Here is a 17,693-nt window from a genome sequence, read left to right on the forward strand (position 1 = left end):
CATTCAAATAAAAAGTACTATTCCTGAATATTTTCTCTTTGTCAAGAAAATTCCTGGAATTTGGGATTTGTCTGGATTCTAATTAGACTTGCCTTTGCTCAGTCTCCAGTTCCCAAAAGCAGAAGGGGTAGTTGAATATTGAATCCCCAATAAGAACTTAAAAAACAAATACTCATTGCCAAAACCAAGGGCTGTGTTTTTCCCCCAGAGACAACATATTAAGAAAGTGTAGTCCTCTTGTATACATGCCTTGGATAGAACTCCAGGCCTAAAAATAGCTCTGACAGGATTTGGCTGTGGATCATCTGATTCCTTTCTGGGCCTGGCTTATTTCAGAAGTCACCTCATTAGCTTTGCTCTGTGCTATCTTGGCCATCCCAACGATGGTACCAGCTGTACTTGAGTTACTTTTACACTTTCCTAATTAAAATGATTTAATAACAAAATATTGCAGGACTATCCTAGCCATTCTTTCAGCTTGCACTTTTCAAATGACAAGTTATAGACAGGGCTAAGAAATACCCATCTTTAATCTTTCATCTTCCTCTAGCTCAGCAATGACCACTATTTCAGATATGTGTATTTGAGTGTATATGTTTATTATTACTATTTTATGTCCTATGCGTTCATGAACACTAGACATTTTGTCTTAATATTTATATAAGCAATAAGAACAAGTGTTAAATGTAATCATCTCCTCATAAACCATGATGGGTATATATCTATAATATTCAATTAAAATATGATTATATATTAATCATGATATTCCATTAAAATATAAAACTTTCTTAATTGAAAGAAGTAGGGGGGGGACAATTCAATCTTGTTTTTTACCATTGCATAGCAAGCAGTAATCCAGTTAATGAGACTGCACCATATTGGTACTGCCTGCTTTTGAAAATAAATGAAAACAGACATGAGATTACATTTGTTTTCAAATTTTAAAAACTTGAATGTGAAAAAAATCAATGATCTTCAAGAAATACCAAGATAGTTGGGGAGATGGATAAGTGTCAGTGTACATACTGTTCTTGCAGAAGACTCGGGCTTGGTTCTTAGCATGCTCATCTGGCTGACTACAACTGCTTGTAACTAAGCTTCAGGGCTATTTGATGCCTCTGGCCACTGCCTGTACCAGCACTCACGTGAACATGCTCCTGTCCCACAGTCACATAGTGAAAAATACAGACAACTTCACAACAAGGAATAGTACAAAAACTACAGTTTTTCCTTGCTATAAAAGCACATGGTTAAAAACATGAAGATAGCCATGAGCATGGTGGAAGCAGGTTCCTAAATTAGCAAACATGGATCCTGGTTTGGGAACTCCAAAGGGCACATTTAGAATACCCAGTTTTATGTAGCAGTTTTGAGCTTGCTTCCTGGTTTAGATATGTTATTAACACAAAAGTAGTAACTTGGCTACTAGGGGCATTTTATTACTGTCAAACATATAAACATTTTGATTACTTAAAGTACAGATGAAATGATGCTGCCATGATTCGGAAATATCTGCATGGAGAAGAAGAAAGACACAACCATTGGGTTGAATTGATTCTGCTAATTTATTGTTTTTTTTCCTAATTTCAAAGTTTGTATGTATTTCCTATGTAAAATAAGGAAGACAGAAAAAACGTGAAGAGAAAAATTGCCCATTACAGCTATTTTCATTTTCGGATGATACATTGAAGACATTCTTCTGCACAGTTCATCTATAACCTCATTTTATTTCATAATTTTAAGTTATAAAATACATCATTATAATTAAAATGTTAGGCAACAAGCATATTTGCAAATTAAAAAGTCTCCTATTCTAGAGGGTTAGAGGTACCTCAATGGTAGAGAAATTACCTAGCATTTATGAGGGTTCACTCTCTAGCACTGTCTCCCCCAAATTATCTTTCAATCTTGACACCATTTGCCAAATTTCTCTTTTCGTTGTTTCAACAAAGCATGCAATGTATTCCCTAGATACTTTCTATATGAGCTTTTAAAAGCAAACTCTATCCTTTTGCTTTTAAACTTCTCCTCCAGTGAAGTACACCAATTAGAACTAACTCTGAAGTCCTTGTTTTATGCTGCCTGAGCATGACCATGCATCTTAAGTTGGCCAGTAGACACCAGCTAGCTTGATACAAGCATAGGTTTGATATGAACAAGCAACTGTGACAGAGTTAAGTTGGTCTAGACTTCTAGATGAGGGGAATCTGCACGGAAGAGAATTGAAGTTGCACTGTATCTCTACCACTTGAGAAATTGAGTCAGATCTTGAGTGGTCCTATCCCAGGCCAGCTGCCAGTTCAATTATACACTCAACCAACACCCCAAGCATCAGTCCAGAGAGTCTGGAGGCGAGATAAAGAATTGTCTTAACCCAAAGTGGTTTGTTATTTATATGACAATTAACATCTAAAGCAGTAATATCAGCTTACTTTTGTCTGTCTTTAGTTTCTGCTTAGTGTTTATATTTGTAAATATGTAACCATTTACTAAATTATTTCTCTCCTCATGGACATTTTTGGCTATTTGTACAAATAACATTGAAATGGGTAGTATACTTAGCATCATCACTATCAAATATCTTAATTAGTAAGTGTCTTGTATTCCCCTGAGTGTTTCTTTTTGGAAAAAAAGGGTCTATTTATTTTCATTTTATGTGAATGCAGATGCATATCTATGCATCATGTATGTACCATGTGGTTACTGGGAATTGAACCCAGGTCCTTTGGAAAAACAGCCAGTACTCTTACCAGTCGCCTCTTAGTAATTCTCAAAGTAAGACCTTAAAAATTTACCTTTGGTCAAAGCTAGGCATTTTGTGGGTGACTGATAGATACTGCTATCTAGAGGGAGGTCCTGAGGTTAAAACCTGGTTTCCCCAATTGGTCCTTGATTTGTCCATAAAGAAGGCTGGAGGCGGACAATTACTGGGCGGAGGGTAGAGGAGAAAAAGAGGAGACACAAATTTTCTGCCATGCTTTGGAGGAAGAAGGATACAACTATCATGTAAGGTCTCAGGGGCAGCTAGGTCCTGTGGACTCTGCTTCAGGTGGATGGCCTAAGATGTTTGGCAGAGGCTGGAGGAACAAGCCAATAAATTAAGGGCAGGAAAAAGGGAGATAATAAATTGGTAGGGGCATACCTTTCCAGGTGTGAGTTATCTGTGCCTAGCAGTTGTATAAGGGAAGGCAAGCTGTAAAGTGACAAGCTGTGTGTGTGTGTGTGTGTGTGTGTGTGTGTGTGTGTGTGTGTGTGTGTGTGTGTCTTTTATCCTCAGATTCAAGAGTCTTGGGTTAGAGGATCTCAGAGCTAAGCTGGGTGGAACAGAAGGGACCTGGAAATGGCTGGTAGCATGGCTGTGGTCCTGGACAAAGGCAGTAGAGTGATTTAAACACTGCTAAATTTACCCCCAATAAGAGGTAAAATGTCTTCATTCTTCATAGTGGGTACTCTAGTTCCTTTCCCTGTTGCCGTGACAATACTGTGACCAAAGGTAATTTAGAGAAGGAAAGGATTTATTTGGCTTACAGGTCATAGTCCATTATTGAGAGAAGCCAATGTAGGAACTTAAAGCAGGAGCTTGAAGCAGAATTCAAGAAGGAACACCATTCACATTCTAAGCCCACCTGTCCAGGGGTAGCACTGCTCACAGTGGGCTTGGCCCTCCTATATCACTTAGCAATTAAGAAAATTCCTCACACACACAAGCACAGGCTAGCCTGTTCTGGATAATTGTTCAGTTAAAATTCTCTCTTCCTAGGTCACTCTAGATTTGTGTTAGGTTGAACCTGAAACTTATTATCTCTCTCTCTCTCTCTCTCTCTCTCTCTCTCTCTCTCTCTCTCTCTCTCTCTCACACACACACACACACACACACACACACACATGCTTTTCAGCCTCTGTTAGAGAAATGTATAATGACTGTGTTTCCTCAGTGGCATTGTGTTTCCTGGTGCTGAGTTGGGGAAAATAAAGGTGGTGGCCAGGGAATCCTCTGTCATATATACAATGAATTCCTTGGTATCAGGGCTTCGATGACTGGTTGTGGAATCCCCAGTATTCTGGAAATATTCAGAACATCAAGAAAGTTCTACAGTGGATTGGGCCCTTTCTTACTTCCTTTAAAGTACTTCCTAATATTACTGAATCACCAAGATGGATTTATGACCCGCTTAGAAAGAAAACTCATGGCTTATATATCTACAAGCTGAAGAGTTAACTCTCCACCATCCTTCTGAGGAAGGAAATGGTAGACAGCAAAATGACTCAGCTAAGAGAAGAGTTATGAGTCCATATCATCTTAGAATGTTTTATCATCTTAGACAAAAGATACATGACTTTCTCATTTGTTATGGAAATCAAGTAAGACATCATTTATATAGTGCCTGGCACATAGGGACTTAGTCACAGACTGTTTTGATTCTTTCTATAATTTCTATATTGCCTTAATGAAATATATAATTATAAAATTGAACGGTTACATATACAAACAAATTTTAAGTCAGACATAAAAACAAAACCAAGTACTGGCAGAATCCTGGTTTTTCTTGACTAATCACTAAACTATACTTTGGGAAAAACTAGTTATCCCCTTCATTGGGTCTTACCTGAGTAAGCTGTTACTTATCAAGGCTAAAGACTTTTCTGTCTTCTGTAGCTGCTCAGTTAGTGATTCTCCCTTTCTATTTAAGCAGAAGCTAGTGCACGTCTTACAGTATGTGGCATCTGTTTGCAAATTACTGTTTGTGATAATTTCCGTTTAACAAGAAAACTGGAAAGATTTAGATTTGTGTTTAGAGTTTAGATGATTTCTAAACCCATCACTGCTACTGGGCTTGGAGAAATAATCTCTGAAGCTTGCTTCATAAAAAGACTGCATGGATTCTTTGTGAACCAACCCCTTCTCTGCTATCTTCTGCTCATAGACTTCCTTCTCTACCCAGCCCTCTTCAAATGGCAGTGATCTTAAAACCATTGGGAAAATACTTAAGACATTCAGCCTTCCCACCATAGAAGCCCCAGTGTTGGTGTCACAGTATGATCCTTGTTCTCCTTCTGCACTGCTCTTGTGCTTTTTTTAAAAAATTGGATGTTTTTTATTTACATTTCAAATGTTGTACCCTTTCCCGATTTCCTGTCCATAACCCCCCTATCCTATCCCCTCCCCCTTCTCCTATGAGGGTTTTCCCCCACCAAACTACCACCCCTTCCCACCTCTCTGCCCTGACATTTCCCTACACTGGTGTGTCCAGCCTTGGCAGGACCAAGGGCTTCTCCTTCCATTGGTGCCTAACAAGGCCATCCTCTGCTACATATGCAGCTGGAGCCATGGGTCTGTCCATGTGTAGTCTTTGGGTACTGCTTTAGTCCCTGGTAGCTCTGGTTGGTTGGTATTGTTCTTATGGGGTTGCAAACCCCTTTAGCTCCTTTAATCCTTTCTCAACTCCTCCAGTGGGAACCTCATTCTCAGTTCAATGGTTGGCTGCGAGCATTCACCTCTGTATTTGACATGCTCTGGCAGAGCCTCTCAGGAGGCTACATCAGGCTCTTGTCAGCATGAACATCTTGGCATCAGCAATATTGTTTGGCTTTGGTGGCTGTATGTATATGGGCTGGATCCCCATGAGGGGCAGGCTCTGAATGGCCATTTCTTTTTCTTTTTTTTTTTTAATTTTTATATTATTATTAACTTGAGTATTTCTTATTTACATTTCGAGTGTTATTCCCTTTCCCGGTTTCCAGGCAAACATCCCCCTAATCCCTCCCCCTCCCCTTCTTTATGGGTGTTTCCCTCCCCATCCTCCCCCCATGCCGCCCTCCCCCCAACAATCTAGTTCACTGGGGGTTCAGTCGTAGCAGGACCAAGGGCTTCCCCTTACACTGGTGATCTTACTAGGATATTCATTGCTTCCTATGAGGTCAGAGTCCAGGGTCAGTCCATGTATAGTCTTTAGGTAGTGGCTTAGCCCCTGGAAGCTCTGGTTGCTTGGCATTGTTGTTCATAAGGGGTCTCGAGCCCCTTCCAGCTCTTCCAGTTCTTTCTCTGATTCCTTCAACGGGGGTCCTATTCTCAGTTCAGTGGTTTGCTGCTGGCATTTGCCTCTGTATTTGCTGTTGAATGGCCATTTCTTCAGTCTCTGCTCCAAACATTTTCTTCATATCTCTTCTTATGAATTTTTGTTCCCCCCTCTTTTTTTTATGTGTTTGTCAGAATTGATTTAATTGTATTCAATGGCACTAAAAACCAAGTGCGAAATGTACACATTTAAAATGACAAAATAGCAAGGCTAAAGAAATGGTTTATCAGTTAAGAGGACACACTGTTCTTGGGGAGAATACATGTTGGGAGGCTTCCAACCATCTGTAACTTCAGCTTCACGGGCTTTGATGCTCTCCTGTGGTTCCAATGAATGCCTGCCTTGACACATGCATGCACTCCCCAAATACACATAATTAAAAAACAAAATGAAACTGTTTAAAAAGAACAAGAAACTGATTGAAATAAAATGTTCACACATTAAATCAACTAATTAATTTTTTAATATTCAGAGTTTATATGGGTGCTGATATTGAAAATAGTTCTGGGATCACTGACTATAAGAAAACAACTTGGAATCAGACCATACAGGTTAGGTTCCCTACCTGCACTCATCTTCCCTGCCTGTGGAGTCCTTTGGGGCATCCCTAGCTACTCTGAGCAGCCTGCTATCCATGCTGAACCCCTATTCTTCCACCAACTCCCCATCCACATTCATCAGACCTGTTGATCTGGGTCCATACTCATCAGAGGCCTGTGACACCAGGATCATCAAGATTAGGCCCTTTCCCAATACCTACTACAAGAGGAACATCCAGGGACTAAAGCCACCCAGAAGGCTAAAGGCTCTCGAAAGAATACAACCTACAAAAGCTAGGGCAATATGATGCCTTCCCAGCACAGCTATCCTACTACCCTGGATAGCCTAACATAACCAAAGCAAATGAAAATGACCTTAAATCCAAAATTATAAAGATTATAGAGGCTTTTAAAGAGGAAATGAATAAATCCCATAAAGAAATTCAGAAAATACAATTAATAAGGTAAAGGAAATAAATTAAACAATTCACGACATGAAAACAGAAATAGAAGCCATAAAGAAAACACAAACTGAGGGAATCTTGGAGATGGAAAACCTAGGGAAGAGAACAGGAACAACAAATGCAGCCAGCACCAACAGTATACAAGAGGTGGAAGAGAGAATCTCAGGCAGAAAAGATACAAGAAAAGAAATTAATGCATCCCTCAAAGGAAATGTTAAATCTAAAAAATTCTTGACACAAAAGATTCAGGAAATCTGGGATAGCATGAAAGGTCCTACCCTAAAAATAATAGGATTAGAAGGTAAAGAGTCCCAGCTCCAAGGATCAGAAAATATTTTCAACAAAATCACAGAAGAAAACTTTCTCAGGCTAAAGAAAGAGATGCCTATAAGAATACAAGAATTAGACTGGACCATAAAAGAAACCCCATGCCACAAAATAAACAAAATATAAAATGTATAGAACAAAGAAAGAATATTAAAAGTGGCAAGAGAAAAAGGCTAGGTAACATACAAAGGCAGGTCTATCAGAATTACACCCAACTTCTCAACAGAGACTCTGAAAACTAGAAGGGCCTGGACAGATACCTTATAACCTCTTTAAAAAAAACACAGATGCAAACCTATATTACTATACCCAGCAAAACTCTCAATCACCATATGTGGAAAAAACAAGCTATTTCAAGACAAATCAAAAAATCAAAAAATCCACAAATCCAGCCCAAGTTATCAACCAAGGATGATTACTATAGCCAAGAAAACACAGGAAATAAGTAATTCCAAATCAGCAAACACACACACACACAAACACACACACACACACACACACACACAAACACACACTAATACAACCCATATCAAAATAACACAGAGAGTAACAATCACTGTTCATTAATACTCTTAACATCAGTAAACTCAGTTACCCTATAAAAAGACACAGGCTAACAGAATGGATGCAAAAACAGTATCCATCATTCTGCTGTACACAAGAAACACACATCAGCAATAAAGATAGACATTACCTCTGAGTAAAGGGCTGGAAAAAAGTTTTCCAAGCATATGGACCTAGGAAACAAACAGGAGTACCCATTCTAGTATCTAAAAAGACAGACTTTCAACCACAATTAATCAAAAGAGACAGGGAAGGACACTTCATACTCATCAAAGGAAAAACCTACCAAGATGATTTAATTATGAACACTTATGGCCCTCCAAAGAAGGGCACACACCTTTGTAAAAGAAATATTGCTAAAGCTTCAATTGCACATCAAACCCCACACTTTAATAGTGGGAGATATCAACACCCCACTCTCACCAAATTACAGGTCATCCAGACAATATCTAAACAGAGAAATAATGAAACTAACAGACATTATGAATCAAATGAACCTAGCAAACATCTACAGAACATTTCATCCAAACACAGAAGAAGATAACCTTCTTCTCAGCTCCTCAAGGATCCTTCTCCAAAATTGACTATACAGCCAGTCACAAAGTAAGGCTCAAGAGATACAAGGAGATTGAAATAACACCTTTTATCTTATCAGACCACCATGGATTAAGGCTGGACTTCAACAACAACAGAGAAATCAGAAAGCCTACACACTCTGGAAGTTGGACAACTCTCTACACAAGATCTCTACGTTAGTGAAGACATAAAGGAAGAAATCAAAGTTTGTTTCCCCTTTTAAAAAGTCGTGAAGTATCTGCACTTTGATCATCCTTCTTCTTTTTTTTTTTTTTTATTAACTTGAGTATTTCTTATATACATTTCGAGTGTTATTCCCTTTCCCGGTTTCCGGGCAAACATCCCCCTCCCCCCTCCCCTTCCTTATGGGTGTTCCCCTCCCAACCCTCCCCCCATTGCCGCCCTCCCCCCATAGACTAGTTCACTGTGGGTTCAGTCTTAGCAGGACCCAGGGCTTCCCCTTCCACTGGTGCTCTTACTAGGATATTCATTGCTACCTATGGGGTCAGAGTCCAGGGTCAGTCCATGTATAGTCTTTAGGTAGTGGCTTAGTCCCTGGAAGCTCTGGTTGCTTGACATTGTTGTACTTTTGGGGTCTCGAGCCCCTTCAAGCTCTTCCAGTTCTTTCTCTGATTCCTTCAACGGGGGACCTATTCTCAGTTCAGTGGTTTGCTGCTGGCATTCGCCTCTATATTTGCTGTATTCTGGCTGTGTCTCTCAGGAGCGATCTACATCCGGCTCCTGTCGGTCTGCACTTCTTTGCTTCATCCATCTTGTCTAATTGAGTGGCTGTATATGTATGGGCCACATGTGGGGCAGGCTCTGAATGGGTGTTCCTTCAGTCTCTGTTTTAATCTTTGCCTCTCCCTTCCCTGCCAAGGGTATTCTTTTTCCTCATTTAAAGAAGGAGTGAAGCATTCACATTTTGATCATCCGTCTTGAGTTTCGTTTGTTCTAGGGATCTAGGGTAATTCAAGCATTTGGGCTAATAGCCACTTATCAATGAGTGCATACCATGTATGTCTTTCTGTGATTGGGTCTTCTTGAGCTTCATGTGGTCTGTGGATTATATCTTGGGTAATCCAAGCTTTGGGGCTAATATCTACTTATCTGTGAGTGCATACTGTGTATGGGGATTTTTGTGATTGGGTTGCCTCACTCAGGATGATATTTTCTGGTTCAATCCATTTGCCTATGAATTCCATGAAGTCATTGTTTTTGATAGCTGAGTAGTACTCCATTGTGTAGATGTACCATTCCTCTGTTCAAGGAAATCTGAGTTCTTTTCAGCTTCTGACTATTATAAATAAGGCTACTATGAATATAGTGGAGCATGTGTCCTTGTTATATGTTGGAGCATTTTTGGGTATATGCCCAGGAGTGGTATAGCTAGGTTCTCAGGTAGTACTATGTCCAAATTTCTAAGGAACCTCCAGACTGATTTCCAAAGTGGTTGTACAGCTTGCAATCCCACCAACAATGGAGGAGTGTTCGTTTTTCTCCACATCCTTGCCAGCATCTGTTTTCACCTGAGTTTTTGATCTTAGCCATTCTGACTGGTTTGAGATAGGATCTCAAGGTTGTTTTGATTTACATTTCCCTGATGACTAAGGATGTTGAGCATTTCTTTAAGCACTTCTCAGCCATTTGCTATTCCTCAGCTGAGAATTCTTTGTTTAGTTGTTTTCCCCCACTTTTTAATAGGGTTATTTGGTTCCCTGGACTCTAACTTCTTGAGCTCTTTGTATATATTGGATATTAGCCTTCTATTAGATGTAGGATTGGTAAAGATCTTTTCCCAATTTGTTGGCTGCCATTTTGCCCTAATGACAGTATCCTTTGCTTTACAGAAACTTTACAATTTTATGAGGTCCTATTTGTTGATTCTTGATCTTAGAACATAAGCAATTGGTGTGCTGTTCAGGACATTTTCCCTAATGCCTATGTGTTCAAGGCTCTTTGTCACTTTTTCTTCTATTAGTTTGAGTGTATCTGGTTTTATGTGAAGGTCCTTGATCCACTTGGACTTGAGCTTTGTACAGGGAGGAAAAAAATGGATCAATTTGCATTCTTCTTCCTGCTGACCTCCAGTTTAACCAGCACTATTTTTGAAAGTGCTTTTATCTTCCTTGCAAATATTTGACTTTAGTTAGTTGCCTACTGATGGAAGTAATAATTAAATGGAAGTTAAGGAATTTAAACTCCAGGTAGGTGGGTGAACTGCAGACCTTAACCTTACTCTCCATTCTTGAGTCCAATCACCAGGTCTCATTCCCACCTTAGCAGACTACCTGTTGTGACCTCTTGTCATTCTCTGACCCATTAACCAGGAGACTAAACAGTTCCTGGTGGAACATTCTGCTGTGTTCCCTCCTGTGTGCATCCTAAGCCCAGACTTCTAACCCATTCACATTCCTGAGAGTCAGCTCCCAATCCCTAGAAAGACATTTCATTTGGAATCTATACTGGCCATACCTACCCAGATCCCAGAAGACTTTCCTACCAGGCCACACACAGTCACCACACTCTCCTGAGAACCAAAGACAGCAACAGAAATCAAGGACCAAAACTTCTAACCACCAAACAAGACCAGATATCAGCACCTAGGATTATAATTATTCCAGATGCATTTACATTACATACCAAAGTAAAATATAATCAGGAACAACCAGAAAAATCTGTCTACCCTAAAGCCTTACGAGTATTCTACAAAGTCCAGAGTATTCCAACACATATGAAACACATTTAAAAAGACCTTAAAATAGCCTGTGTAAATATGATAGAGATTCTTAAAGAGGAAAGTAATAGGTCCATAAAGAAATCAATGAAGATACAACACAAACAGTTGGTAGGAAATGAATAAAGCAATTATGACCTGAAAATGGAACCAGACTCAATAGTTAATAAAGAAAGCTCAAACTGAAGGAAATCTGGAAATGAAAATTTTAGGCACTCAAACAGGAACCTCAGAGGCAAGCTTCACCAGTAGAATATGAGAGACAGAAATGAAAATCTCATGTGTTGAAGAAATGGATAGCTCAGTCAAAGAAAATGTTAAATCTAGAAATATTTTGGCACAAAACAACCAGGAAATCTGAGACATGATGAAAATACCAAATCCAAGAATACATAAGAGTAGGAGAAGGAGAAGAAACCCATGTTAAAGACCCAAAAACACTTTTAAGAAATCATAGGAGAAAATTTCCCTAACCTACAGAAGGAGATGCCTTCCCATCAAGGTATAGGAAGCATACAGAACACCAAGTAGAAATCAAAACCAAACCACTACATGTAAAGAACAACAAACAAGAATATTAAAATCTGCAAGGGAAAAGAATAAGTAGCATATTTCAGCAGACCTGCTAGCATAACACCAGACTTCTCAGTGGAACTTCTAAAAGTCAGAAGGACTTGATCAGATTTTCTGCAGACTCTAAGAGAGCACAAATACCAGCCCAAATTACTATATCCTGAAAACTTTTCAATTATAACAGGTAGAAAAATAAAGACATTTTATGATAAAACAAATTTAAGGAGTATCTATCTACAAATCCAACCTTACAGAGTGTGCTAGAAGCAAAACTCAAACTTAACAAGTTTAACCACACCCAAGAAAACACAAGAAATATATAAACCAAGACAAATCAAAAGAGGGATACCCCTCTCACCCCTACCCCCCCAGCAACAAAATAATAGGAATTGATATACACTGGCCATCCATATCTCATAGCATCAGTGATCCCAATTCCCCAATAAAGGAAGCAAACTAACAGAACGTGTGCAAAACCAGCAAGAAACACACCTTAACATCACAGATAAATATCACTTCAGAGTAAAAGGCTAGAAAAAGGTATCCCAAGGAAACAGACCTATGGTAAAAGCTGCTGCAGCTATTTTAATATCGGACAAAATAGACTTCAAACCAAAGCCAATCAGAAGAGATAGGGAAATACATACCCATCAAAGGAAAAAAAATTCATGAAGAGGACTTTGCAGTTCTTAGCATCTATATGCCAAACAGAGGAACAAACACAGGAACACCCAAGTTTGTAAAAGATACACTACTATAGGTTAAATCACATATTAACCCTTGCACACTGATAGTGGGAGACTTCGATATTCCATTAACACCAATAGCCAGGTCATCCAGACAAAAACTAAACAGAGACATACTAGAGCTAATGGAAGGTATAAACCAAATGAACCTAATAGATATTTACAGAACATTTCATCCAAACACAAAGAAAATGCCTTTTTCTCAGTATCTCCTTATAAATATAGATGCAAAAATTTTCAATAAAATACTTGAATACCAAATCTGAAAACATGGCAAAAAGAATATCCACCATGATTAAGTAGGTTTCATCCCAGAAATGAAAAGATGGCTCATCTCATTAGATGCAAAAGAGGCCTTTGACAAAATCCAATATTACTTCATGATAAAAGTCCTGGAGAGATTAGAAATACAAGGGACATACTTGAACCAAATAAAGATAGTTTACAGAAAGCTTATAGCCAACATCAGATTACATGAAGAGATGCATGGTGGTGCAGCAATAGGAGGACCAGGTGGAGAGCGAGAAGAGAAGGAGGGCTTTGAAGGAAATATGTGAGGAGACAGCTAAAATTAAGGGCCATTTGAGAAATAGTATGGAAACCTAATACAGTAGAAACTTCCTAAATATATACATATACAACAGTGATCTAAATGACACCATCAAGTAAGAGGGGAGATGGAACCCCAACAAGTCATCTCTTGTCACCAAATGAAGCTTCTGGTTCTTGGTACTGAGTTACATCTAATTGAGTTTTTGGCCAATGGGAAACCATGGGGATCCTCAGGCTGTTGCTAAGACATAAGTTGTTCTCCACAAACTTAAGGCAAAGTTCATCATTGAAGACAGCACCCATACAACTCACTGAGCATGGAAAAGTCAAACTGGTGACTATATAGATCCTTTGTCTCAATCAATGTTCTACTGTCTTTGATAGAGGAAGTTACTCTACATGATACCTAGAGAAACAAACACCAACCCAGTTGTAAACCCTTTGGTATACAATGGTATAGGGCCTGTAAGATATACTAAGGCAATGGTGGCACAAAGCTTGTGGGAGTAACCAAACAATATACAATTTGATTTAAGGCCTACTCCATGAGATGGAACGCCCCTATACCTCACAACGCTTGTATGACCAAGAATTTGAGACTAGATAGCCAGCTCAGTGACCTGTGGTAAAAACCAAACACTATTATTCTAAAAACAAACAAAGATCTTCTGCAACGAAATGATTCCTAATGACATTCTGTCCTACTCAGAGATCAGGACCTTGTTGAGCCATCATCACAAAAGCTTCCTTCTGCAGCAGATGAGAACGAATACAGAGAAACACAATACATTATGCAGAGAGAGAGAGAGAGAGAGAGAGAGAGAGAGAGAGAGAGAGAGAGAGAGAGAGAGAGAGATTGATTTTGGAATGCTCTGTCCTAAACAGTATGTCTCCATCAAGTCCTTCCCATCAGGGGTCAGGGAACCTGATGGAAGAGGAGGCAGAAAGTGTAAGAGACAGATGATGGATGCTGACAGAAAACAAGGCCCTCTTAATGAACATTACGAATGTACATGTGAACTCACAGAGGCAGATGCAACATGTACAGGGCCTCCTTAGGCCTGTACCAGGTCCTCTGCATATTATGGCTTCCAGTTTAGTGTTTTTATGGGATTCTTGGGTGTGCAATAGTTGGGTGTCTGTTTCTTGTGCTTTCTTTTGGGGTATTTTTCTTTTTCTTTTCTTTTGTTGTTGTTCTGTCCAAATCTGGCTTCTTATTATGCTTTATTTTGTTATATTTTATTATTATCTCTTAGAAGTCTGTTTTCTAATGTGAGACAGAAAGGCAGTGAATTTGGATGGGAGAGGGGTTGGGGAGGAACTGGGAGGTGCAGAGATCGGAGAAATAGAATCCTATGAGAAAAACATCTATTTTCAATAAAAGGAAAAATAAATACAGTTAATCTTATTTTGTTTGGACAGATCTGAAAATAACTGAATTGGATTAATTGATCTTTTCCTCTTCAGGCCACTTAACAACACCGGGATTGCAGGATACACTGACACAGGCCAGGGAGGAAGTGAAAAAACAGCAGTGAACAGTAAATACAACCTCAGTCATTTGATTTTCCCCCAAATTCTGGAAAGCTAAACAAGCCCTACTTGGGTTTTCATAAACAAAGGAAAATGTATGTGAGGATCACAAACAGCACATACAAGATTTCCTATGTTCCTGTCCTCCGGCTGGAATAACACTTTGATCTAGGCATTACAGTGCAGCTTGTTATCTTTGCATTCTGTTTGAGTAGCCAATTCCATACCTCCCACTTCGATGAAAATCCTGTGGAGGAAACTAATCATGTGATATAAGGAAAACAAAATGGGAAGAAGGTAGCTGTGGGTGAGGCACTGTGAATGAGGCACTCACCACTAAGCCTAACAACCAGATTCAATTCCCAGAGTCCACAGATTAGGAGAGGACCAACATGTTGCTATGACATGCTTTTCCACTCCAAACAAAGAAATACGTAATGTAAACATGACTTGCAGGCAGTTTACTCAGCAGAGCAATGACAGAACTTTCCATTTATCACCAAAAGAGCAATTGCTTTGGAAAAAAATCACACTGAAAACAATGTGGGCCCCAAAGACAGTAGGGGAATGGTTGAGTCACACACACAAGGTCAACATCAGTGCCATGTTCTTCTGACAACATGACAGTTTATTGATATATATGTTTCTCAGATGTTTCTATAAAGAAGCTCAGGACGCTACAGAGCTGTGATGATTAAGGTTTTAGAACAAGTGTTCTCATAGACCTCTTGTATTTTTTTCAATGAAAACCTGACTTTATCCACTCTGCCCAGCTTTAACAGCATCAATAAGTGTTCCATGATTTACAGACTAATATGTCACATAACTACCTGGCAATGTGTCTATCAAATATGCCCAGTGTAGTGAGTGAATACTATAAATGCTAGTCCTTTAAAAAGAAGTTTATAATTAGGATGACTATAAAATAAAGTTGATTTTGAGAGTTATTCTGTAGGTAAAATGTATGTTTTTTAAAAATATTTGTTTTGCTTCATTTAAAAACATTATTGCTTACTATAAACTGTTAGTAATTGGATAAAAGATGGGAATATATTTCTATAGGGAATCTTAACAAAATTTTTAGAGTAGATTTTTTTAAATTATATAATCCTTCATATAAATATGGGGTTGGTACTCTGTCCTGGAAAAATGATTGCCACATTGAACCATTAATAAAATGAAAAATATATAGTTCAAAACAAGTATCCTTGGGATAAACTGTAAGCTTGATATAGATCAAGGAGAAAGGCATTATCTTCTCCACTTATCCTCAGAGAAGGAAAAGCCTACCATGAGTTGGCATATCAAGTCACAGCAGGACTAAGCACATCCTCTCCCGCTGAAGTCAGACAAGGCAGTCTAGCTATGGGAAAGGGATCCAAAGGCAAGCAACAGAGTTGGAGACATCTCTTGTTCCAATTGTTAGGAGACTCACATGAAGACCAAGCTGCACATCTGCTAGAAATATGTAATGCGGGGCTACATCCAGCCCCTGCTTGCTCTTTGGTTGGTGGTTTAGTCTCTGTGCATCCTCATGGTCCAGGTTAGTTAACTCTGTAGGTTTTCTTGTAGTGTCCTTGATTCCTCTGACTCACTCAGTGCTATCGCTGATACTTCCACAAGAAAAGAAACCTAAAACACCCTACATGAAGATGGTAGAGGTTCTTAAAGAGGAAGTGAATAAACTCTTTGAAGCAATCCAGGAAAATACAGAGAGTAGAGGGAAATGAATAAATCCCAAAGAAAGCCAGGAAAGCACAAACAAATAGTAGAAGGAAATGAGCAAAACTGTTCAATACCTACTTGGAAAGAGAATCAGTAAAGAAAACCCAAACTGAGGGAATTCTTGGAAATGAAAAGTTTATAAATTTTAATTTGAACTACAGAGGCAAGCTTCATCAACAGAATGTACGACATGGAAGAAAATCTCAGGCATCGAAGATACATACTAGAAGAAATGGATACATAAGTCAAAGAAAATGTTAAACCAAAAACTCCTGACACAAAATAACCAAGAAATCTGAGACACTATAAAAGGACAAAAATCTCTGAATAATACTAGCTAGGCAATAATAAGGAAGGTGAAGAAACCAAGCTTGAAGTTTCAGAAAATATTTATAACAAAATCATTGGAGCAAAATTTTCTCAACCTAAGTAAGGAAAAGTTTCTTTGTGGTAGGATTGAGTATCATTTGGGTGTATGCCCAAGAGTGGTATAGCTGAATCTTGGAGTAGATTTAAGTTTTTAATTCTTGAGAATTTCATATACAAGTGTGGTGTTGAAATCATTTCATCTTCCTTTCCCCAGTTTTACCTGTGTAGTATACATAAGCGTCATCTTTTTATTCAAGTTAGTTTCTATACTTGTTATGTTAAATAAAATTCAGAGTTAGCCTATTTAATTTTTACAACTAACTCCTTGAGAATATCTTCTCAGAGAGGTATAAAGCCTATGCAAGGCAGTCAACTGCATGGGAGTGAAAGCTTTCTGAACTTTCATCCTGAGTTTGTCTCTGTTTGGCAACTGAATCTCTCAGGACTTGAGAGTAGCCTTTCTAAACTTCCTTCTTTTAATTTAATTAATTAATGTATAATAGTATAGGGATTGAACCAAAGGCCTAGCACAGGCTAGACAAGCATGCGGATCTAGGCTCTGATATGGATCTACATCTTCAACCCATTTAGTGCCTTTCCAGAGTAAATATTTTTCCTAAGTAAAGACTTTAAAATTAGAGCTACAAAAGAAATGCTAGTTGAAGGAGATGTAGTTATAACTTTTTCTCAGAATGCTCATTATATTTCCTAATTTGCAACTGATCATTTAAATCAGAGACAATGAAATGGTGGTAATTTGCCAGCCTCTACTTTGATGGCTAGGGACAAAGTCAGTCACTAAACCCAAGCATTCAATAACTGGGAAGGTGAGTGGCATGACAGATAGCCTCTATAGGTTGATGTCATTATGCAGGTGAAGGCAGGTACAGGATAGAAAGAGGCCTGTCATT

This window comes from Rattus norvegicus, chromosome 6 (assembly GCF_021556685.1).
Source record: "Rattus norvegicus strain SHRSP/BbbUtx chromosome 6, alternate assembly SHRSP_T2T, whole genome shotgun sequence".
Lineage (NCBI taxonomy): Eukaryota > Metazoa > Chordata > Mammalia > Rodentia > Muridae > Rattus > Rattus norvegicus.